The sequence below is a fragment of the Lagopus leucura genome, unplaced genomic scaffold (genome assembly GCF_019238085.1).
Source record: "Lagopus leucura isolate 7727_CA_CO unplaced genomic scaffold, USGS_WTPT01 Super-Scaffold_100026, whole genome shotgun sequence".
NCBI lineage: Eukaryota > Metazoa > Chordata > Aves > Galliformes > Phasianidae > Lagopus > Lagopus leucura.
Genome location: NW_024962277.1, coordinates 2,321,599 through 2,345,528, shown reverse-complemented (window position 1 = coordinate 2,345,528; position 23,930 = coordinate 2,321,599). Strand labels below are relative to the sequence as shown.

Below are 23,930 nucleotides of genomic sequence, written 5' to 3'. Positions count from 1 at the left end.
TGTCGTGGAGGTCTGTGTAAAGCTGCCATTGACTGGGGTCCTTGTCAAATGGCAGACACGAGGCTTATAGCTGCTTTTTTTCCTCTTTGCAATGGGCTGTGTTATTTCTCTTCCCCACTGCCAACTGGCATCAGTGACTGATTCATTCGCACCAAACACAAAGATATGGGCTCTCAGAAGCCAAGCAGGACTCTCACCTAGGGAACGCGCTGAAGCTTTTTAATAAAGTTTAGAGAAGCATTCGGGCTTTTCCACCATAGTAGGAGAAGATGAAATTCTTTAATTGTTTGTGTTTGGTAGAACTCATATAAAAAGAGGATTTGGGATTCTGGGGAAGCTTTAGAGCTGACTCTGACCTTAAGCTATGTTTCTGCACAGCACTGCATGCTCCCACACTGTGCTCCCAGCACTCACCCTGGGAACAGCCCTCACTCGCATCCCCCTGTCTTCAGCACATGGAGTGATTCGGGAAGGCAGCAGTTGTTTTATCCCATTGTTAGAACAAGCTCTTTAGGAGCCTGTGCAATATAAAAGCCGTGTTGTCATGCACAACTCGGCACTCATGCACTGTGTCTCATCACAGACCAGGTCTGACCTGCTTGAGGCTCAACACAAGCTTAGAACTAACAGTGACAACATGAGATCTAGGAACACAAACACAGCAGCCAACAGCCCAGATGTGCACTGGTGATGGCACGTGAAGCATTTGAATCTGGATTTCTTATACCACAGATAACCTCACTAATACTGCAGTCAGCCTGTGTGGCATCTCTCAATCATGATAAAAAGAAACTAGTTTGATTTTAATTGATAGATAAGAGGAACACTGGGGGCTGTTTTGACTTTTCAAATCTTGAAAATCCTTTCCGGGTGGGAACTCTGCCCTCCACCTCCTTCACCTTACATCCCCAAGTCACTCACACAGATGATGGGATGCTTCTCCCTTTTGGGCTCCATGCATTTCACTGCCATTCTAGGTATTGGAGCGTTGAGCAGAAAGCAATGCCAAAGCTGTGGCACAAGCACAGGCTTGAAGGTGAAGTGCAGAGCAATTCCTGTGGCTGAAAGATGCCAAGATCTCAGCCCCAAATGCCATCTGGCACAAAGTCTCACTGAGAAGTAGACCATCTTTCAGGACAGGACTGATGGGTTAACTCTTTTCCCAGTATCACCCTGAATGGCATAAAGGTTCAGCAGTCAGCGTGGCATAGGCTGGTTCAATTTTTCATGCAACAGTTGCTTTTACCACTATTAAATCACATGGCTCTGCAAGGACCAGCCAAGATCTTCAAACCAGCAACAGCTATGGCTCAGTAGTCAAAATTTGGCTCAGCCTGCCAACCTGGAGATGAGAATGAATGACTTTCACCTCCTGGAACCTTAGCAGTGTGGGGCCTGACCTAACACTGCAGGAGTGTAGGGGTGCCCAGCTGTTAATGGTGCACGTTTGAGTCAGGCTGAGCAGATGAACCTGCAGCTTTTCAGGGCAAGCTGGCAGAAGGCAGAATTATCTGCAAACTGAGAAATGCAAACAAGGAGGAAAAAAGTTCAGTTTTGCATCCTGAAAGAAAATGCAAATCTTGGTTGTTGTTTTTTTTTTAATCTTTTTTTTTTTTTTTTGGATGTCAGTGCCAGTCTTCTCTCTCTGATTTCTACACCTTTTGGCACAGGAATGAAACCAGTCTAATCTCAGTCACTGGCTGAGGAATGCTCAGGCTTTCTGAAGTCCCAGCCCACTTGGATAGCTGTATTTCTGAGACAGAGAAACAGCAATCTTTCTCCTTTTAACATCAATAACACCAGTTATTCTCCCAAAGAATTATTATCAACAATTCCTTTGCTATATTTACAAAGAAGCGGGGCTATTCTTAGAGAAAACACTAAAAAAGCCATTTTATTCAGCTTTCTTGGCAGTTATACAAAAATGTAAGGAATGTAGTCAGTTAAAAACATCAAATCCCCAGCACGAGTCTATAAGAGCTTCCCTAATGCATATTTACAGTATAGAAAGCAACCGCTTTCCTGTTTTGTAGAACAAACAGGGAACCTTCTCTTTTCCTCCGAGCTGTTCCTGAAGACCAAACATTAAGTTTGACACAGAATGCTGCTTTTAATGGTGCAGACTGTAAAATTTAATGCCTAGAAAATGGAACTTTATACTACAGCCTTCTTTTCCTAAAAAGGAATCGGAGGCGAATTTTACTGCGGGTTTCAGGCAAGTTCTGAATTGGCAGCCCAGGGTATCAGAATAAACCTCCAGCCACAGCACAGTTGGCCGTGGCAGTGCTCACTTGTTCCATGCTGCTCCTCGCCCTGACAAGGACATGCAGCCCTAGCAGGGGGGAATCATAAGTAGGGACCTTGCCACTGTCCCCATACATACAGCAGCATCTCAGGGCCTTGCTCCAGCCTCTGTGTGCCATCTAGAAAGATCTCTTTCTTAGGGCATTACTTACTGCTCAGGAAGGAGGCTGTGGCTCATCTGGGTCACAGGTTTCCTGGTGATACTGAAAACAAAAGAAAGATGTGGGTTATCGCTCCAGGTTAGGTTAATGAGTTTGACTCTTACCTGGTGAAAATGGACAGATGCTTCCAACGTTGCTTATATTGCACAAACACCAAATGGTTTCCAAATGGACATGACAGTAGCTTCTTTAAAGAATAGTCTATTCCATGGGGAAATAAAGACATTCCAACTCTTGGGGTTTCATAAATCGACTGGTATAGACAACATACTGCAGAACACGATAGGACACAGGTATTCAGCTTCTCCCTCTTTCTCTGCTCTAACTCAAAAGAAGAGTCCATTTTTGGCATCTCTAAATTGAAGGTCTCTGGAGCCAGCTTGAAACTAAAAATCTAGAAAGGCTCCGGATCCCATTCCCAGCACTTCAAATGCTCTCACGTGTCCCAAGCCATAGACAGACTGGAAACCTCCTCCTCCAACACCACGCTGTATCGACATTTCCTTTATTCTGCCACTTGCAGACCTGCTGTTTAAGATGTATTTTTGGCATGTCCTTCCTAGTTTAAGTTGCATACGTGCTTGGCTCAGGCAGGTGACAAAGCTGTCTTTGCAGCATGCTTCAAGCCTTTGTTTTTGCAAACAACCCTACCACAATGTGCTGTGCCATGGGGCTGAATTTGGCCATAGTCATCCTCCAAGGACACCTTTGGACAGATGATGCAACGCTGAACAGATTTCTATAGGCTTTTGTGATTTGTGCTGCAACCATTGGCTTTTCTTTCTGTTTCAGAGCCATCAGAAGCCGGCAAACCACCATCCTGAGTAAGCCAGGCAAGAAAATGACCACACTTGAAGGAAGAGAGGAAATGAGAGGTTCGTCCAGGTCTCTGGCTCCCATTTGCTGTCATGTAGCAGTTTCATCATCGTATGAAGTGTCAATAAGATACCAACAGGGTAAACAATTGTCAGACAGATTTTCACAGAGCCAGTTGACTGGACCATGGCTGCTTTGTACACAATGCCAATGCAGTGTCATTTCTAATGGGGGAATTTATACAGTGTAATTATGTCAGAATTTGCTCCAGGCTACACACTGTTGCATTATAAACCTGGCCATTGCCATGCGATTAGTCAGAGCCTTAAATAACACTGAAAGTAATTATATCAAGCAAGTAGTTGTCAAAGGCTGACAAAGAAAAGTGGTGAATTCCAGTGCTTGCCACATACCGGCCCTGGAGGAGGTTAGCTAATGATGATGGCCTTCATTGCTGGAGGGTTGGGTACCCGAGGCCACGTCCCCATCAGCTGACTCACAAAGCTGTTTAAGGACCCGCTCGTGGGGCCCTGTAATTACACAGCAGAGAGGACTCCTTTAGGTGAGTTCCGATAAGATTCCCAGATGACTGGATTTAGATGCATGTGATTGAAATGCAAAAAGCGGGGAGCTGCCTCACATGGGAGCATAGGGCCAAAGGGGCTTTGCATCAAAGAGATGGCCCTGCATGGTTGCAGGGGCAGGTGGGTGGCTGCCTTTCCCTCCTGCCCCTGCAGCCCTGCAGGAAAACACCATCGCAACACCATTACTCTACAAGAGTGAGGAGACCATTCAGGAGGGGCAGAAGAAGGATTAGAAACTGCTGGATTAAGGGCAACAGCCGGGCTGTGCAGTGCTCCTATTCTGCACTTTCTAACAGAAGAGTTCCAATCTGTTGGCATCCTTGGATTCCCATTTCCCAGAGAGAAGAGCACAAATCCTCTGCTTTCCAAGTCATGCTGAGCTCCAGGCCTGTGAGGGGGACAAAGCTGGCTGCTATCTCCCTTGCTCTGGCCCTGGTCCCTCAGGGCTGTTACAAACTATCCCAGTTTGTAGCAGATCTCCTGAGGGCTACAATAATGGCTGGGAATTACTGTCACGCAGCTCTGCTTGGCCTCACTCAGCCCTAAGTCACATCGGGTGCTCCCCCTTTGCTTTGCCTTCACTTTTCCAGTAAATGCTCAGTTGGACCCGGAGTTATGCATGCAGGCTTCATCCCTCAAGAGCTCGTGGTATCTGAGGCATCTGCGACGCTGCAGCAAAATCACAGCCAGAAACGCTGCTGCTGCTGGTGCCTTGCAGTATCTGAAGCTGAGGCACTCGAGCAACTGTACAGACACACTTTTAGAAATAGAGTGGATAATTCATGAGAAATCCCCACTACTTCTGCTTCTACCTGGCCTGAAAAGCTACAGAGACCAACAGCAACTTGTGGTATCCTGACATTTCTGCTTTTGTCTGGGATGGGAATTGAAGCAGGCGCTAGATCGACAACAGAAATTATAGAATGGCAGAAGATGAGGCAAATATTTTCAAACTGCAGCAATAATAATAATAATAATAATAATTCCTCCCTTTGGTTTTATGAACAGACATTCAGCATAGTTTTCACTTGCTCCATCCCCTTCCACTGACCTGGAGGAATGGTGACAGGAGCCCTGCACTGTACATCCTGCTCCAGCTCCATGAAGAGGTGCCTGTCTGCAGCTGCTGCTCATGGATCCCATCCAGAGGTTGCCACCTCTGCTGCTCTGCCAGCAGAATTATTTGTGTCATCAGCTATTTGTGTCATCACTTCTCCAGCTCCATCAAAATAGTCCTGCTTAGAGAAGATCTGAATTGAATTGGCTTTAAAATACAAAAGCCACATAAGTCTTTGCTAGGATAGGACTAAATGAAGAGCTGTTGTTAACCAGCACAGTCAGGTCAATGCCTTGAGCAAGAATCAGCACAAAAACACAAATGAAATACATACACCAACATTAACAAACTGTCCTCCATTATCCCCACTTTCTACCCTATTTCTTCATCTAACCCTCTAGAGAATTGCCTCCATGTGTTGGGCTGGCATAAATCTAACCCAACAAAAAAGGACTTTATAAATGACTTTTTATTATTATTATTCATGTTATTATTTGCTGCTGAATATCCTGAGCTGGCTCAGCAGGGCATCCATGCAAACTAAAACCCAGATACAACGTTACAAGGTGCGTGTCTTCTGAGGTCTTAGTCTCAAAATCTGCATCGCCAAGCTACTATGAAAATAAAAGATGCTGTGGCAACAGAGCAGGAATTGAACAGAGGTAAATTTGAGTTTCAGATGAGAGAAAGAAGGGGGTGGGGTGAAGAATGAAGGGTGATGAGAAAAGAGATGCCTTTTAGGAACAATGCACCACTGTTTTACAGGACAGGATTTCTCTTGAGTTTCTTGAAGTCCGATAATTTTACATCCACTTCTGGATGTTAATTCCCAGTCATTTTAGCTCATGTCATCAGCTGTTCTAATAGGGCCAACTCGGTAAAGCTGCTGCTGAATTTATCAAATGTGCAGTCACATATGTGCATACATTGTGTGCATCGACTGTGAAAAAGGAAGTCAAAACCAATACTCTGATCAAATTTTCCATCTGAGGTGTTTTGCCTCGCTAAGTAAGATAAAAGAAGCAAATCTTAGGGGAAAGGTAATCCGATAATGTGGCTGGTTGGCTTGCTGTGATTTACCCTTGGTGCCACTGTGCTCTGGAATACCGGGATGTTCACCTCGGTTTTTGTTTTGAACTGGGGTTTTGGCAGCAGGGGTGCTTTTTTGCTAAGGTGCCCAAGTTGTTTGTTTGCATGTTTGTCAGGTGAGTGGGACTATCGCTCAGACTGGGGGCATACGAGGGCCAGTTTTGGCTAGCATTGGCCACGGCCATTCTGGCCACCGAGATGGTGAACAAGCAGACGTGCTCCATAGCAACCATGCATTTGGCTGCCTTTTACCAAAGCAGAGCAGTGAGAGGTGCCACTGGCTGGACATCAATCACCAGTGTCCCCAGGATATCCAGCAATGAGCGCTCACAGAGCAAGTCTCACCAGAAAATTGGGTAAACCTGACCCAAGTGAGGCTTCCACTGAGCTTCTTACCTGTGTGTGGGATGTTTGTGTCCCCAGCTGTGCTGCTGGACTTTGGCTCTTCAGGCTGGTCCAGTCTCTCTCCTGAGGCAGCTCCTGGAAGATATCAGGGCTCTCCCCACCTCTTCCAGCTCCCCCTGTTTGAAGGAGAAAGAGAAGTAACTTTTCTTCCATCTTCAGGATTCTAATAATAGTTGCAGAAGTTGCCGTGCTGCAGCAGCCCATGGCAAAGTGAAGCTCTGCTGCACAGGTCCCTCGCTGGCAAGAGCAGGTAGAAAATAAGAAGAGTCGTAACTGTGTACACACAGGTGCTCCATATCACAGCCCTGTGTGCCTTTTCTAAACAAGTGAGGTGTTGGTGAATGTGGCTCCCAGGTGAGAGAGAGCCTGGAACCTGCTGTGGTCAGTATCTCTGGACTCAATGATTCTGGCCCAGGGAAGGACCCCAAGACCTGACCAGGCTGCACCCAATCTTGTAGGGCTGCTGGGCTTTCTCTGACCACAAGTCCCTCTGGCTCCTCCAGCAGTGAATGGCCCTGGCACAGCTTGCAGGCAGCAAGCAATCCAACCTCCTTTTCCAGGATGTGCCAAATTATTTTGTCCCCTTTGCCATGGAGATGGAGGGAACAGATCCCTGTAAAGCAGAGGGAGCATCAGATGGTGACAGGTGGGGACTCAGGGACCTTAATCCTCAGAGTAATAAGACCTGTACAGAAAAGATGGATTCAGGCAGCTTCACTTTTGGTTTCCACTATTCAGCCACCTCTCTCACCTCTGCAACACTACATCTCTTGTATTGCAGAGATGCCACATTTTGGAAGGAGAGCTCCTTAGCCCAGCAAAACCAACTTTAGCAAACTGGGAGGGTTTTTGACTTGAAGATTGAGGGGGAGAGGAAGGACAGGGTACACTGGAGAAAAGGGATGAGAGATGGGTGGGAAGGAGGAGGTGAGTGGCACAGCGTCCTGGGAAGCGCAGCCAGCACTGCTCCCGGCCCCCAGCCTGGTGCAACTGCAGCAACATCTGTTCCACTTGAGCTCTGCTCGGTTAGTGGCATGTTTGTTTAATTGTGGGCCCAGTTTGTTATTTTGCTTCCCATTAGGAAGCTGAAGAAAGGAGGAGGAGGCTGTTTTCATTCTGGCGAGCATTTCGCCAGCACATTGAGGTTTCTTTCCATGGCGCTGGGTACTCAGAACTCGCTGTACAAGGCAGATGCCTCCGAAGCCCATTGTTCAACCTGGTGCATTAAGGGCTCACACTTGTAATTTTGGCGCTGATCCCCTTCTCCCATTGTGTGAGCAGAATGGGCTGAAAAAGGAGAGCCTGTCCTCTTTATCTGGCAGCAAGGGAAGGAGGCAGAGGCTGCCCTGCCCACCAGGGCTCGATGCTCCTGTGGCAGTGGGGGGATGCTGTGGACATGTCCCTGCCCACTGCTGGGAAAGTCACCTAACTTTCACTTTGCTGCAGCTCCTTGGCCTCCCTCCAGCTTTCCCAAATTCACCACTGATTATTTTGGAAAAAAGAGGACTTCTTCCTGCCTGGATGTTCAGTCTTTTTGTTTGTTTGTTTTAATTAAAAAAAAGAGCATTGTTAAAAAGTGTTGTGTTTTTTTTTTTTTTTTTACTGCTGGACAAAGAGCCCTGAAGCTCTATGCACAGTAGTCAGAGCATGGAGAGCAAAATCCCTTTTGTGCCATGCCCTACCAGTGAGGAATAACCATATCAGACCAAGGCAGCACTATCAGAGGACTTCCATGACATGAGCATCTCCAGGATGAGTCTCTGGGAAGTATTTGGGCTTGGAGGAGTTGCTGTGAGATGGAGGCGTGCCTTCTGCTCATCCTGTTGGAAGCCTGCTGAGCCAGCATGGAGCACAGAGCTGTAGAACGGTCTGACAATCTGTGTACAACATAGTTCTCATTCTCCATCACCGCTCAAAACTGGAGCCCCCAACCCAAACCATTGGACTCACCCTATATTTACTGCAGCGAGGCACCGAGCCCACCAGGAGTGTTTCAGACATCTGCCTGAAAACAAAACAAATACCTTTCCTTAATGCAATAGATGGATTTAAAAAATGAACTGAACATCAGAAGCTTAAATATAAACTTAGATTAGTGAACAGGCAATACAAACAGAGCCCTGACTCTGCAAACATTTACGTATGCAAGAATCCTGGGCACTCGAGCTGAAGGGGAAGGATCGTGTATCTGAACACACTCATGAGGATGGTGTCTTTGCCTTGCTGGAGCTGCACGCAGACCGATTGACACAGAGCTCCCATCAGCAGGGCAGAAGTGCAGCCATGGCTTTGCCAGCCACGTTCTCTCGATTTTCTGTACAACACAAGGTGCAATTTGCCAACCCAGCCTGCGGGTGCTGCTTGCATGGATGCTCCGATCCCAGCTGGCGGGATGAGGGCCAACACCGGCACCACAGCCCAGCTCAGGGAGCTGACAGCTCTGTGCCTTCACTCAGTTTAAGGTCCACACGGAGCGAATACCAACACGAGGTGTCCGTGCTGCAGGGCGAGCGGAGCTGGGAGGCTCTGTTACAGAACAAGTGTCCATTAGCGCAGGAGGCAGCGCAGATGCTATCTGGCTGTGGTGTTATCCCTCACTGTTACAACTTTGGACAGTTAAGATCTTGATGACATTATGAGCGGGGCTAGGGGCAAACCGTGGCCGCAGTCAGATTAATAGCGTGCACAGGGCTGGGCTGATCCCTTTGCTCAGTACCGAAGCGAGTGCTGCTTTGCTCCCGAACTTCCCTGTTCCTCCCCATAGCCAAACTCGCAACCGGCTCACCGAAACGAGGTGGATTTAAGCACAGCCCCCCTAGGTCAACGCGTGGCACCGAACACGAAGCAGCGATGCTCACAGCATCCCCGCATGGAGCCGGGATGGCCGAAGCCCTTTCCCAGCCCCGCGCTCTCCCAGCACAAACCTCTCCCACCCCACGCCTCGCCCACCCGCCGCTCAGCCGCCAGCCCAGGGGCGTGCGGTGTTTGCTTAAGCCGGGGCTGGTTTCACGTTTTCGCAGTGATATGATAATTGCGTTTAGATAGCCCTGTCTCTCTCTGCTGGGCTTTTCACAGGGCTCTCCTGGCCCCCAGCAGGGCTCATTTAAAAGCGGCTCCGCTCTCAATGACACGCCGCAATGTTTTCAAAAAGAAACAAGCAGCGAGAGGCTCGCTGGAAAAATAACAAAGAGACCCAATTACAAGCCAATGTGTTGAAGGGTCCCAGGGCCGTCTGTGGGCAAATTAGGGCCAATTAAAGGTCAAAATGATTTAAGGTATAAGGAGAGAGGGTAGAGAAACAATTGGCCGGATTCCTGCACAGAATAAGTGTCTGCTGCTCGGTTTGAATAGGTTTTAGCGCCCAAATGATAGAGAAACTTCAGAGCTGAGGTTTTGCCCGATGTTTAAAGTGGGTGTTCGTGTCTGAGAAAGCGGCACAGAGGGCTGTCTGGAGGAGATGTGCTGCCAAGCTTTGCATTTGCCTTCCTGCAAAGGCAGCTTGGAGCCATAAACCCGAGGTCTGGAGGCTGAGAGGCCATGCTTGGCTACAACATTTTTTTCAGTTAGAAGTCTATTTGGTTTTGATGGTTAGGAGGTATTTAAAAAGTCACACTCAGCTGATGAAGCACAGCCTTCCTGCATGAATACACCTTGTCTCCTGCCCTGTGTACATTCGTGCACAGGGAAAAGCATCTCTCCCTCACCTCAGCTCGTGGGTAAGCTCACCTTCACCCACCTGCCAAAGCTGAAATCTCACCTAAAACCAGCCCAGCATCTGCAAAGCAGGCTGGGGATTTCACACGGGGTTTCCTTCCAGGCTCAGTCCTTCCACCCGCAGCCAGCTCAAACCCCAGCAATGCTGCAATGAAAATAGAGTGATAAATACTGTCACCAGTGCTATTTAAAACCAGAGAACATGTTCACCCCGCTGCTTTCTGTTGGATTTCAAATGAAGATTTTGGAGGAGATGGCTTTCTCATTGTTTTTATCCAGAAACAAAGAAGCCTGGAGAAGGCCTGAACTTCTGCTGGCTCCCCACATCTCCCCTGCTTTGCCATGGGTGGTTCAGCAGCTCAACCACGCTCCAAGAGCTGCAGGGCTGAGCGAGCAGCTCACTGCGTGGCAGAGGGCAGGCAGGGAGTGGTGGAACCCCAACACAGCAGGGTGGGCAGCGTGTGGTTTGGGTGAACAAAGCCAGGCAGGTGGATCCAGGTCTCATTTCAGGCTCATCCTCCTGCTACTGTCACATTTTAGTAATGGACAAAAAAAGTAAAGAAATCACAGAATAAAATCTCAGGGTCAGAATCATGAAGGCTGGAAAGGCCACTAAGATCATCTAGTTCCACCATCAACCCATCACCACCATACCTCTAAATCACATTGCTCACTGTGACATCTACCCCTCAAAACCTCCAAGGACGGCGTCCCCACCACCTCCTAGGCAGCCCATTCCATTACCTCACCACTCATTCTGAGAGGAAATTTTCCCTAACATCTAGCCTGAGCCTCCCTGCACAACTTCAGGCCCTTACCTCTCACCCTACCAAGAAATGAAGCACTTTTTTCTTTTTCTCCCAGAATTTTATTTTATACCTTTCTGGGTGAAGAAATACTGAAACTCAGGGGAAAGACTCAGGGCAAAAGAAATGCAGACATAACATTTCAAACAGCCTGTGCTGCTAGCTGGCTTTTTATAAGAGGGCAGATAAAGCCACCTGGAGCAAGATGGCACAACCAATGCTTCCACCCAATTTTTCATCGTCTGTGACATCTTCAGCATTGCCCACCCGGACTGTTGGGAGACAGCCGGTTGTTGGCTACACATTTTCTTACAGTCTTGCTCATTAAAAACAGTCAAACAAAGACAAAAGCAACCTTTAAAAAACAACCCAACAGTTTAAACTCGTTTTACAAATGGCTTTAAAACATCCAGCCGCGTCCCACCTCATCCTGCCCCTTCCTACCATCTCCAGCTGGAAAAAAAAAAAGAAAAAGAAAAAAAAAAAAAGAGGCCATAAAACAGTTCTGTGCAGTCACATGTAAATCCCCTGTCTCTGTTAAGGCGAGAGATTAGCCTGTTAACAAAGTTACCTTGTCACCTACCCTGCTTAATCCTTGCATTTCAAAGTGTAATTTTATTGAGCGCCTGGGAGCTGAAATCTGCTGTGTGTTATTTATTTATTTATGCCGCTCAATCGGTCCCTACTTTATTTTTTTTTTCTTCCTTTCTCTCCTTTAATTCACCCGGACCTCAAAAATAATAATAATAATAAGTATATATATATATATATATATATATATATTTTAAACTGTGCCGACAGCCGTGGATTTTGGAGAGGCGGCACCTCTGCGTGTGCATAAATTTCCATGTCTTTCTTTAACCCTTTGGAAGCTGGGGAAATGCAAAGCCCCCATCCCCGCCCCGCAGCTTGCTGAGCCGGCAGCTGCCGGCGCTGTGTGCTGCACGGCCGGGCTGCAGCGGGGTATCCCAGCCGTAAATCTGTCAATACAAAGAGAACGACGCACACGCAAAAAAATGCGGTTAAACCCAAGAAAAGCAGCATAATTACAGGTTCATTACGGCAAACAAAAGCGTCCCCCGATCCCACCCCTTTGGCAGGGACGGAGGGATTCCAAGAGGCTCATTATGTAGTTACGTCGGTAGGGTCAGAGCACAGCGCTGCGGCCCCGCTCCCTGCCCAGCTGGGATGCGCCCATCGGGGCGCCCCGTGTCCACCCGGCCTCGTCTCAAACCTTCTTCGGGTTCATTTAAAGTGCATTTGGCCACAGTGAAAGGCGCTGGGTGGCAGCCTGAGGACCAAAGGCTTTCTACTGATCTGCCAAGGGAATGGAAAGGGGAGGCTGGGTGCAGGAAAAGGGACAGCAGTCCCATCTCTATGGCCTGCTCAGTGCCAGCTTTGCATTCCAAACCCTCCTCGGTGCCAGCTGGCCAAGACACAAGGCTACCATGGCCCATCCAGCCATCTCCTCTCTGCTTGCTAATGGCTCCGACCCAACCTGGGTTGGAAGATCACAGTGACCCAACTCATACCAAATTTCCCAGAAGTTGGGAAACTCAACACACTAAACCTTTTCCCCAGGATACCTCCAGTCCTGTGCAAGCCCTGCAAGGGATGCAGCCGGTGCTTTTCAGCTGTTTCCAACACACGGCTCCCTTTCTCACCGGGTGTGAAGTCCCCTCCGACACCACATGCCCCTTCCAGAGCCACAGCTTCCCTCTCTGTCCGACAAAGAATTGAGGAACTCCAACGGCACCGCCAAATATTCAGGGAACCTGGCAGCCCCCTTCCCTTCCACCCGCAGTGGCGGTGAGCACCGACAGCACGCCCACACTGGGCCTGCCTCCATCTGTAACCCAAACGTCAAAACATTTCCTCCTGCAGCCCCGTTTTGCTCATGGTAGTCCTGACCCCAGGTCTGAGCCGCACTGCTTTTGGGGTCTGCCTTGCCGAGCCATTACTGTCACTGCCCCACTGTGCGCAGATAAGAATAGGCTGCTTCTTCTGACTCATTTAGCTAAAACAATGGAGCCACCAGAGGCCAAATTAATCCCTGGTGACTTCAGCAAAGTTCCACCAGGCTAAATTTGGTCCCAAGTGTACAATTAGCACGGAGGAGAGCACGGTGTCATGACAGCCTCTTGGCTCTTCCCTTGGGCTCCCTTCGTCAGCCCCATGGCTGAGTGCTCCCCTGCCATTTCTGGGCACGGGGAAGGGCCCCCTGCTAGGGACAGGCAGCCCATCATGGGCTGGGGCAGGACAGATCCCATTTCCCTTGGAGCTGCCTTGAGTTTGCCTTGGAGCACCATCCCCTGCTGCCCACAGGCATCCCCACAGTACTGTCTTCAGCTGGTCCAGGTGTCCCTTTGATGGCCATGGAAGGGAGCCATGGGCTGGGAACAACTGAAAAGCACAGGCTGCACGGAGACTCAGCCCTCACCAGCCTCTGTGCAGTAACTTTGTGGCCACCAGATTCCCTCTAGTAACAGCTAAACCACCAAACCACATTTTTTTTCAGCACATTTGTGTTTCAGATGTAGAAGAATGGGTCAGAAATCGCTAAAGGAATCGTCTCGGGTGACTCTTAGCTGACCCAGGAGCAGAGGCTTTGCTCAGCAGCTCCCGCAGCCACACACAAGTGCTGTGTGTGAAAAACAGAAGGTGCAGAAATAAAATATAAAATAAGTATTTAAAAAAAAAAAAAAAAAAAGAAGAAGAAGAAGAAGAAGAAGAAGGTAACCAGACCTTTTCAAACTCCAGAAGTACTTCCTCAAACACATGGTTTTGTGCATCAGGCACAGGCAGAGTCTGGATGGCGGTGCTGATCCTGCTCTGTAGCACAGTGCACGCAGGTGGGTCTCACCAGCAACGGCTCGTGTAGGATGGGGTTTGCTCTGAGAACACTCTCACTAACCTCAGAGTGCCTGTGCATTGGAAAAAAAACAAGCAATGAGAAAGCCTCAAATAATTGAAAATATAATACATATACATATAAAAGGGGAACAAAGAGCAGAATGTGGGAGTCGGGGAGGTCTGTGCTTGGAGCCTCCCTTCCATGCTCCCCTGCCCTTCCTGCCCCACAACCCGGAGCAGTTTCAGCTTCTCATTCCACTGACAATTCTTCATAGGCTCCAGGATTTGAGGGAGCTTCCTGTTTTACCACAAAACCTCACGTCCTTTTGCTTTGTCTGGCTGTTAAAACTGTGCCAACAAAGTGGCATTGAATGCATTGAATGCCCTGTCTTGAGCCCGATGCTGAAGCTGCACTGCTCATCATGGTTTGGTTCCTACATCCCCTCTCCATATATTTCCCCTCTTGCAAGCACACAGTGGTTGCTCCAGCATTGCATGGGTTGCGTGTGTTATTTTGTTATTGTACGGTTGCTGGTGACAACTGATCTGCACGCACTGCTTTGTTTTTGCAGGGTTGCTTTAAAATCCTAGGCTCCTGGTATTAGTTCCATTTATTTATTTTAGGAAAGGGTAGTTTTAAGGCTTGAAAAATAAACACGCTTAAAGACATACCAAGCTATGGGGAGGAGATGGTGAGTCCCCACGTTCCGCTCTTCTGGGCAGGACTGGCTGTTGGTGTTTGGTGTTTTGGCAGCTCATGTTGGTGTCACTGCGAAAACAGCACGTTATTAATGATTCTCCAAGGGCTTGAGTTACTGCAAAAAGCTTCACCAGACACAGGGTTTAAAAGTTCAGATGAGGGAAGAGGTGTAAGGAGAAGAGGAAAAGCTCTGGTGTGGCTGATGAGGGCTTTCAGCATCATCCTGTGCCAGGCTGCTGATGGGCAACCAGGCAGTGAAAAGAACTCTGTAAGGCACAAATACATTCCAGCTCACTACAGCACATCTCCAGAGCCTCCCAAAGCCCACACTCTGGGAACACAGGCCCAGTCCTCACCTGGCCTCAGCACTGTGTCCAGGGCTCATTTTTTGCTAATGAAAAGAGGTAACAGCTGAGTTTGGGCAGTACTGGGAAGGAGAAGAAAACACACTGCCCAGCAGACCATCCACAGCTCTGCTGTGTAAGGGGAGACTGAGGAGACAATGAAATTAAGGAGAGAGACTCCCGTCAAGTGAAAAAATTAAGTCTCAGGGTATGTAATTGATGTGCTCTTGATGTGGACCCTAACTCATTTACAAAGCCTCACCTGGCACAAGCAACTCCTGCACCAAGGCAGTGGAGGACGAACATCCTGAGCAGTGTGACGAAGCAGGCAGTGGGAGCAGCTCCAAAGCAGGTCTCAATAGCATGAACTTCCCCATGGGGCTCTGGGGTTCTTCCTGCCTTGTCCTCCCCTTGTCCCAGCTGCTGGAAGTGGATTGCTTACTACTGTGGGCACAAGAACAACTCCAGCACCCCAAATGGGAGATTCCTACAGCAGGACATGGCTTCAACCTGGAGATGCTGCTCTCCTTTGCTGCTGACATTTTTCAGCTGAACCCAACATCAGCTCAATCCTAAACACCAGTATGGGCTACTGAGAAGCATCTGTAACACACCACAGTGTTTTTTCTGGGCATCAAACATCCTCGACCATCACCGCTTGGGAACAGATTTCAAACTGCTTCTCTCCCCACAGTTACTCTGCTCTGTGCTCCTAACCCACAGCAATAGAGCAATCAGCAAACAAACCGACTGCTGGACAAAACGAGGCCCTTGGGGAGCAGGATGAGCTGCGCAGATACTCCCCAGGGCTCCACCATCCAGGCCGAGGTGGAGGAATCCAACCCTGCAGCTGGCTGCGCTATCCCATAAGAAAGACATCAATCTCGAGGACATTTTCCACTATCAGTCATCCTCAGTGCTTTTTCCTGCCCCATCAGCTGCAGCAGTCAGATGGCACCAACATCCCTACTCTGTCCCCATCCTAGTGTTTTGACAGTCTGCTCCATAGGCTGAGTGTCAGCACAACCACCTCAAGCCCCCACCAGCTCCTCTCTGCCCGGGGCATGCGCCATCCTCCCGACACTGCCTACAAACTCTATTAGCTTTGTAATTAAAAACAGCTGTAATCTGATCAGGTGGAGATCACGGTTACAAAATGAAGGAAGCCATTAGCAGGAAATGTTGTGGTTCAGGCAGACATCAAATCAGTTTAAAGAGATTGGATTTCATTGTTTTTATACAGTTACTCCATTACTATAATGCACTGGGTCCATTTAAGCGGCTGGCTCGGAGGAGTGCTTATAAGGCAGTAGTGACATCTATGTGAAATGAACGGCATAAACGGTGAGCGGCGAGGAGATAGCACTGAATTTACACCCCTCTCTCTACACTGAATATCAATACACCGGAGTGGGGTTTGCAGGGGTGTCCTGCTTTTCCAGCCCCCCCCCCCCCCCCCCCAATTTCCAACCCTTCTGTAGGATAGGGGGAGCCCCCCCAGAGCAGCTTGGCTCAGAGGACCTTTCCTCTCCTAAGCCACTGTCCTGGCTCCTGGGCAGTGGGATGGAGTGAGAACTGAAACCGCAGCAGTCACACCATTCTGCTTCCTCCTGATGAACAGCAGTGGGTCAGGGCACAGCCTGGGCACCTCTTCTCACTGGGGTGTTATTTTTTTCCTCAGTTTCCTCTCCTTGAAAACAAAACAAAAGAAACTCCCAAATAATTAAAAAAAATAAAAGAGAGGTGTGGGGTGGGGGGGGAGATCAACTGAGCTGGGAAGCATCAGCCTTTGGCCCAGTGCTCATACCAAGGTGCAGGATGTAATTCAAAAGCAATGTTGTTGGGAGGGGCTGTTTGCAAAATCTGTCAGCTCCCACTTTGCTTCGGGATGGGATGCAGCTCCTGTACCTACAGAAAGTCCTACACTGAGCAGCACATGGCTGAGGGCAGTCACTGGAGGGGCGAGAGGGACAGGAGTGGGGAGGCACAGGGTTCTGGGATCTGTAGCCTGAGAACTCAGAAACCTCTCCAGGCAGCGCAGAGCACAGGCAGAGCCTCCCCTCCTTCCCAATCTCCTCATCAGAGCAGGAGATAAGAAGGGGCCTGCAGACAAACGCCTGCTGCCTCCCACCCGCTGTGAGGAGCCCCCCCAGGCAGCACCTTGTGGTTAGCAAAGGGCTCTGGCACTTTCCAACCCATCCTGGGCAACCTCCCTCCCCTCCCACCTCTCACCCCAACCTGTATCAAATGCATCAAAGCCTGAGTAAATTATGTTCCCCTTGACCTGCTGGCAGCAAGTTCAGGCACAGGACATTAAAAGAGTAGAGGCTGAGGTTTCATGGTCAGCGGAGGTGGAGGAGGAACTGCATTGCTTTTGCCTTTAGAAGCCACGTTTTTAGTCACGTTCAGCATTTGGCAAAGCTGAGGCGGGGCTCAGGTGGAGCCGGCTAGGAGCCGGGGAGGATTTCAGAACAGCCCCCTGCTGTGTTATGTGGCAATTTCATTTGGCCTGGGCTCTGCCTAGATGAGACCACCAGACAGCAAACACAAAATGATCACAGAAGGTTGGGTTGGAAAGGAGCGCAAAGATCACCCAGTTCCAACCTGGTGCTACGGGTAAGGTTGCCAACCACTAAATCATGCACAGGACCAGGTTGCCCAGGGCTCCATCCATCCTGGCCTTGAACATCTCCAGGAATGGGGCATCCAACAGATAGCAAAGTGCCCCTATGTCCTCACAGACCTGGTGGCACACAGGCCTGGCAGCATGAAGGTCCAAGAGCACATAGACCCAGTGGTTGCTTCCTGGCACTGCCACAGCTCTGGATGTGGCACTGGATGGAGCACCTTACTCCCAAATCACTCTGCCAGTCCCTGAATAGACGGCATCGAATCTGGAGCCTGTGAAGCCACTGCCAGCAAAATAAATATTCGGGCATATTTTTAGCATGGTCTCGTTCAGAGAGAATTTCTTTGTGTCCTTCTGAGGAGCTTGCCGGATCTTTCATCAGTTTGTTTTTCTCATTAGCCGGCATAAGCTTTGTTCTTATTTAATAAAGATTAGGATCTGCTGCCTCCAGCCCTCTCTTTTTGCTCCTCTGTCAGGCCCGTGGGGGCTCGGGCTGCAGCGACGCGTTTGATGTCGGCCACGGAAGTTGAAATGCGGGACAGAAGCTGGGGTTTGTTTCCCCAAACACCCCCATGCTTGTTCAGCCCTTGTGTGTGCCCCACAGAAAGGCAGAGGCATGGCACAGTGATGGAAAGCTGCTGCCTGGGCATGGAGGTTTCTAGGTCTACTGGTGCATGCTTTGCAGGGTGATCTGAGCTGCCAAGAGAGCATGGAAAGAGAACAGCGAGCTGACCTGTCCATATGCCTCACAAAACAGACATGACACAGATGGGAGCTGCTTCTTCCAGCCCTGGGGTCAGGGAGAGACAAAGGAGCTCCTATTCCTTTATATACAATCAGATTCTCCTTGTGAGCACGGGGAATAAAATAACTGCTTGCTTTTCTGGAGCTGACTCATTCCTTGAAAAGAGATGGGTTAAAATGACGGCAGTCATGAACCAGAATGAATGCAATGGGCTCCCAGCAGAAGGCAGTGGCATCTCCTGAGCTCTGAAACCCCGATCCCAACTGACAGCCGCTGGGTTGGACCAGCACCACGTCCTGCCAGTGTGTGAGGGGCAAGGGGCTGGGCTGTCTCCATGGTACAAACTGCATGCCCCAGCTAGAGGTGCCACAGGTCACCTCCTAGTTATTTCCTTCACTGTCAATTGCATGGACCAGACAGGTCTCTTTGCTATGTAGCTTGGTTTGGTCATTTCCAGACCAAGATTGTATTTACCTCTTGAGAAATACTGTGGTTGTTTGTCTGCACTAACATGGATGAGGTCCACACATCTACCACTATTAATAGTGCTATTTATTAATGTAGTTTTACTTTCTTAGACATTTAATCAGAGAATGGCTTGGGTTGGAGGGGACCTCAAGGCTCATTTAGTTCCAACCCCCCTGCCGCAGGCAGAGTTGCCTACTGCTGGATCAAGCAATAAATCAGGTTTTTATTTCTTAAAAATGAAATAAAATCATTGAGCTCTTGCATGAGGAAGGCTCCCATTTCTAGCAAGAAACATACTTAGCATACGCGCGCTTCTGGAGGGATGCATAGCTCCACGGCCAATAACACTTATCGCTTCGCCTCACATGGGGAGATAAGGGCAAAGGCACGCAGGGCTGCGGGGCAGGAGCTGTTTGCCGAATGGGGCCTGGAAGGAATCCAGTCCCCACCCCAGTGCAGCCTTACCTGCGCCCAGGTGTGCGCCGGCGCCGGTCCCCGCGTGCTGTGCACCAATGCCAGCCGTCGGAGCTCGTGTCTCTGGGAGGGAGAGCAGAGAAGGCAGATTTTACACACAGTATTTCTTTTCTTTTCTTTAACAGTCACTGCTGTAAATGAACTCGCCCTCGCTGTATTTGTGTCACTTGCGTTTGCTGCCTGGGACAATGTGAGAGTGCAAGTTTTCCTGGCATGACTGCTCTTGGAAAATCAGCTTCAAATCCATATATGATAGTATTCATGGAAACCACAACTCTAATTCACATGCACTGATTTCCCTGCCAGAAAGCATGCTTCCATCCAACCCAGGGATAGAAACATCACCCTGTGACTTCCTTGCCCAATCACGACCAACTGATCCTCTTCAAAACTCAAATATTTTCCAGGGAATGTTTGCAACCCACAGTCTAAAAAAAGAAAATCTTCCCCACATTCATGCAGTGGCTCAGTGTCATAGCTGTATTCAAGGAAGATTCCTGATAGGTATTTCCCAAGCCAGACTACTCCTCTCCCAAAGAAAACAAAATGAAACAAAAAGCCTTGAGAATCAACTATTTTGGATACACAGATACTTCATTCAAAATTTCTTCCCTGTTTTCTCAAGTGCTTTACTCTGTGCTACAGAGATGAACACACAGCTCACTAGCACAGAGGGAAGGATTTGACCCTTGTAAGCCCATCCTTCCCAATACCAGTGAGAGATGCTCCCAGCCACCGCTGTGCTCGGTGCAATGGGACAGAGGTTGGAGAGGTGGAGGGAGAGCCCTTGCTGAAGATAAAATCTATTTCTGATGTCTATAAAAACCAAACCCGAATTCACAGTTAGTTCAATGTGAGCAGTGGATGCGGGGTAATGGAGAATGGAGTTATTTATTAATAGAAGGGCATTTCAATAGAGATCTGAGGAGGTGATATGGACCAAATGGAGGCATTTACAGAAATAATGCTCAGGAGGTTTTACCTGGTGTGCCCAGGTGTCTTAGCACTAGTCCTGGGGAGGGCCATCTCCCGTTCTCAGGAAAAGTGTTTTTGGGGACTGCATAAAATGGCCTAAGTTGAAAAGGATCATCACAATGATTATCTAGTTTCAAACCCCCTGCCATAGGCAGTGTCACCAACCACTAGCCCATGCTGCCCAGACCCACATCCAGCCTGGCACTGAATGCATCCAGGGACGCAGCAGAGCTAGAAGAGCAAGTGTGGAGGGGAGATGTGTGTCGAGGAGTACGTTCTTGCTGCGCTTTTGGGGCAGTGGAGGAGCCCCACCTCCAAGACCTCCAAATCCACATTAGACTCCACTCCAATTCCTACTATTATCTCCCACAGAACACAAAATTCACCTTCCTGAATTCCTCGCTTACTCCTTTATAACCAACACCTCTACCCTCACTTTGGCAGGGAAGCAGCATCACAATTCCCACCCATCTCTCCTTCACAGCCCCTTCTGGAGGGGCTCATTACCCATGCAAATAAATAACACTCCGACAGCCGATCCCCTCCCAGCACACACATACAATTCATGGGGGTCTTTGGGGAGCAGGGACAGCGGGGAGGGAGGAGCATGGTGCTGCGTGGCTGCATGTGACAATCAAGCTTTCCCACCGCTGCATGTCCCTGGGGAGCAGCCCCTCTCCCGCTGGCAGAAGCTGCGTCTCTCCACTTTGCTAATCCCCCTCCGCTGCACCCCGACCCCTGGGAGCCCTGGGAACGCAGTGTTGGTCCACGCTGCCCCATCTCCCCTCTGCAAAATGGAGTGGGGAAGGAGGGGAAGGGGAAATGTGTTCTTCCTTAATTGATTTTTGGTGAAAAAGGCAGGCAAGCGCGACACAGTCAAATTAATTAGTTCCTGAGCTATTTGCAGTTATGAGCCACGTAAGATTAGTGGTCACTGTGACTGGGTGCTGGGAAGTGGAGGTAGGAGGAAGGTTGTAAAAATGTTTTTTTTGCTCCTCTTTAAAAAGCACAGAGAAAATAAAAAAGGAGACTTCATGGCTGTCTCCCCAGCGTACTGTGCACAGATCCAATCTGGACAGCCCAATTTATGGGGTGAAATGACTGTTTTGGCCCATCCTGCACTGCCCACAATGACCCAAACAAATGCTCTCTCCAGGTCCTCTGCTCACCCACTGTTGTCCCACCAAAGCAGGGGGACAACGCCAGCTCCCACACCCCAGTGAGTGACATCTGTATCCCCTCTTGTCCTACCCAGGGAGGCTGTGGGAGAGGCTTTGAAAGCCCCACACAGGCTCAAGGGCTGTGATCCCAGTGAGAAGGGGAGCAAGGGTTGCCTGCTGCAACCTGATAACGCAGCAGCATCCCAAGGGGCGGCTGCAGCCGTGCTGCCCAGCCCAGGGGCACCCGCTGCCTTCAGAGATACAGCTATGCAGACATGCTCCCATCTGGGTATTGATAAGCGTGCCTGTTTGTGCATAAACACAGCACAACATGCAGCCACATACCTCTGCATTCCTCTTCCCCTCCCTCACTTCTCCCTTCCCCCCCCCCCTCCTTATTCCTTTATCTCCTTCTCATCTGCTCTTGCCTGTTAGTTACACAAACCTGCACTGCAGCAATGGGGGATGATGAATATTTGGGGTGAATCTGAATAGTTTTCAAGAGTTTGGTTGGAAGAAAGCAAAAAGAGAAGGTCCCAAACCCAAACACTGCCAGACTGACTTCAGCCAGGGAAGCAGCACTGAGTCCATCCCCTCCACACTTACTGCATGCTGTCCAGTTCACCTGATGTTGTCCGTCTCTTCTTGCTCACACTGTGGTCACAAGCTCTGCTCCCAGCAGGATAGCAAGGTTGGCACTGAGTACTGCATTCTTACCTCTGATTCCATTACAGCTCACAGCCCAGTATCTGCATCCCTGGTGTGGACCAGACTAATTCTAGAGGCAGAATGTATTCTAACTCTCCATAATTCCTGGAAAAACAATAAAGGAAAAGACAGAGTGGCCAAGTCTTAACGCCTAAGCAAGTTATTAAAGGAAATCTGTACTGGACAAACTCAATGACAATCACGACCCAGCTGTAGAAGCCCCTCACAATTCACCCCAAAAGTATTGTGGCATGTTCACCTCTCCTCCACAGAGCCCTCCTCATCCGTCTGCTCTCAGAGGTCACCCAGCTCCATGAAAGGGGACACAAGTAGAATAAGCAAAAAACTGGTAGAAGAACCTGTGGATTAGTAGAAACGTTCATCTTTCCCATTCTGGCAGCTCAAACAGGTAATGTTGCTTCAATAGATTCCATGGAGGGGTGACTACCCCTCCAGAAGGACTCTTTAGAGAACTTGGGTTTGAGCACAGGGCAGCATGTGAGCCCAAGGCAGCATGGCTGCACTGCTCACTGGCTCTCTGGAATGGAGCTGTATACTGAATTTATGAGCTCTTAAGTCATCACATTTACAATTTATATTCTCCAGTCTTTTAATCTCAGCAATAAACTTGGACTAAACCTTTGCTGAGGCAGCGTGGAAATTTCACTGTTCCCGGCAGCCTCGTTTATGAGTCCACAGGCAGGACCAGAACTTAAACTTGTCTCCTGACATCTTCATTGTGGGGTCAACTCCACTTCCCCACTCCCAGAAACAGTTGCAACACATTGGCAAATACTGGGGGGTGAATGCTAGCAATGATCTCCTATGATCTCTCCTTCCAGAGGAGGATGCTGCTTCCCTTAATGAGGTGCACCAGTTTTATGTGCACACAGCAATCTAAATACTGTAGGACTCCGGACCTTGCCATTCCCTGCAAACCAGCCTCAGAGGTGCATTTTTACTCTCCTAGAGTTGCTTTACTTCAGCAGAAGAACCATCTTCAGAGGGTTTCCTGCTGGAGTGGTGGCTTTTGACAGGAACCGGTCTCCAAAGTGGGCATCTCCTCTGCAAACCTAAAATTGAGATGGAATTGGCAATGGTAAAGCTACTAAGGGAGGCAGGCCCTCCCTGCTTTCACAAACCCCATGCTTTCAGAAGAGGGTGGCATCATTTCTGCAGAATGCTTCAGTGGCCTCAAATAACACACTGAACTGTCAGGCACAAACCCAAGCGATGGCGTGAGCCAGCTCTGAAATAATGAGAAGCTGATCTACAGCTTTTCCCCTCTGGTTTATTAAATGAATGCTCCACATGCCACTTCCCACTGACTGGAGACAGAGCAAAAATCCCAGGACAGTAACTCATCATCCTTTCTTCCCCTGAGAAGATTCAAGGCTGTAGCTATGTATGGATGTTGCAAAGTGATAAAGTTGCTGCGGCTTCGCGAGTTACCACGCACCGCCTGAGCTGCGCTGCCTGACCGCGCACACGCTGCCGGCTCCCTGCGACTGGGTGGTAAAACATGTTCACTCACGATGGGGCTGGAGCAGGTACACCGGCAGCGGGCTCCAGATAAGCACGCTCTGTTGATAAGCAGCGCCTCATTAGGCCCCGGGACTCAACCGCTTGCAGAGCAATCCTTGGCCCAGATGTTTCTCTTCTTTTCAAGTCGTAGGCTTCAGTCACGGAACTGGCAATGGGACGGCGCTCTGGGAAAGCGGTCAATATCGAATTAATCCTAGTATGTAGAATGGAGAGGAAGAAGAGTCCAGGTCTGTGCCAGAGAGAAGGAATAGAGAAGGATCAGCCAACTGTATTGCTGAGTACAGCCTCAGCAGAGCCGTGCCTGGGTGAGGACGTTGCAGATGACATGTGGAGATGACCCAGGCAGTGAAACTGGAGTGCTCTGAATTCTCCTGGGATCAGAGTCCCTGGAGA

The 23,930-nt window shown here is 49.2% G+C and overlaps 1 long non-coding RNA gene across 2 annotated transcripts in view; it reads right to left on the bottom strand.

The window, feature by feature from the left end:
• The window catches only part of LOC122185048, a 29,707-nt gene extending 7,056 nt beyond the window's left edge, over positions 1-22,651 (bottom strand). Inside the window, exons 1-10 of one of the 2 annotated variants that reach the window (XR_006180712.1) lie at positions 22,252-22,651; positions 22,002-22,097; positions 19,141-19,212; positions 14,462-14,558; positions 13,682-13,860; positions 10,174-10,275; positions 8,367-8,421; positions 6,408-6,532; positions 4,917-5,100; positions 2,457-2,507 (exon numbers count right to left, since the gene is read on the bottom strand). This is a non-coding gene — a long non-coding RNA (uncharacterized LOC122185048). Of the gene's footprint in view, positions 1-2,456; positions 2,508-4,916; positions 5,101-6,407; positions 6,533-8,366; positions 8,422-10,173; positions 10,276-13,681; positions 13,861-14,461; positions 14,559-15,095; positions 15,364-19,140; positions 19,213-22,001; positions 22,098-22,251 lie in introns of those variants that run through there. The other variant, XR_006180713.1, reaches the window with a different exon arrangement.
• Positions 22,652-23,930: the final 1,279 nt, after the last annotated feature.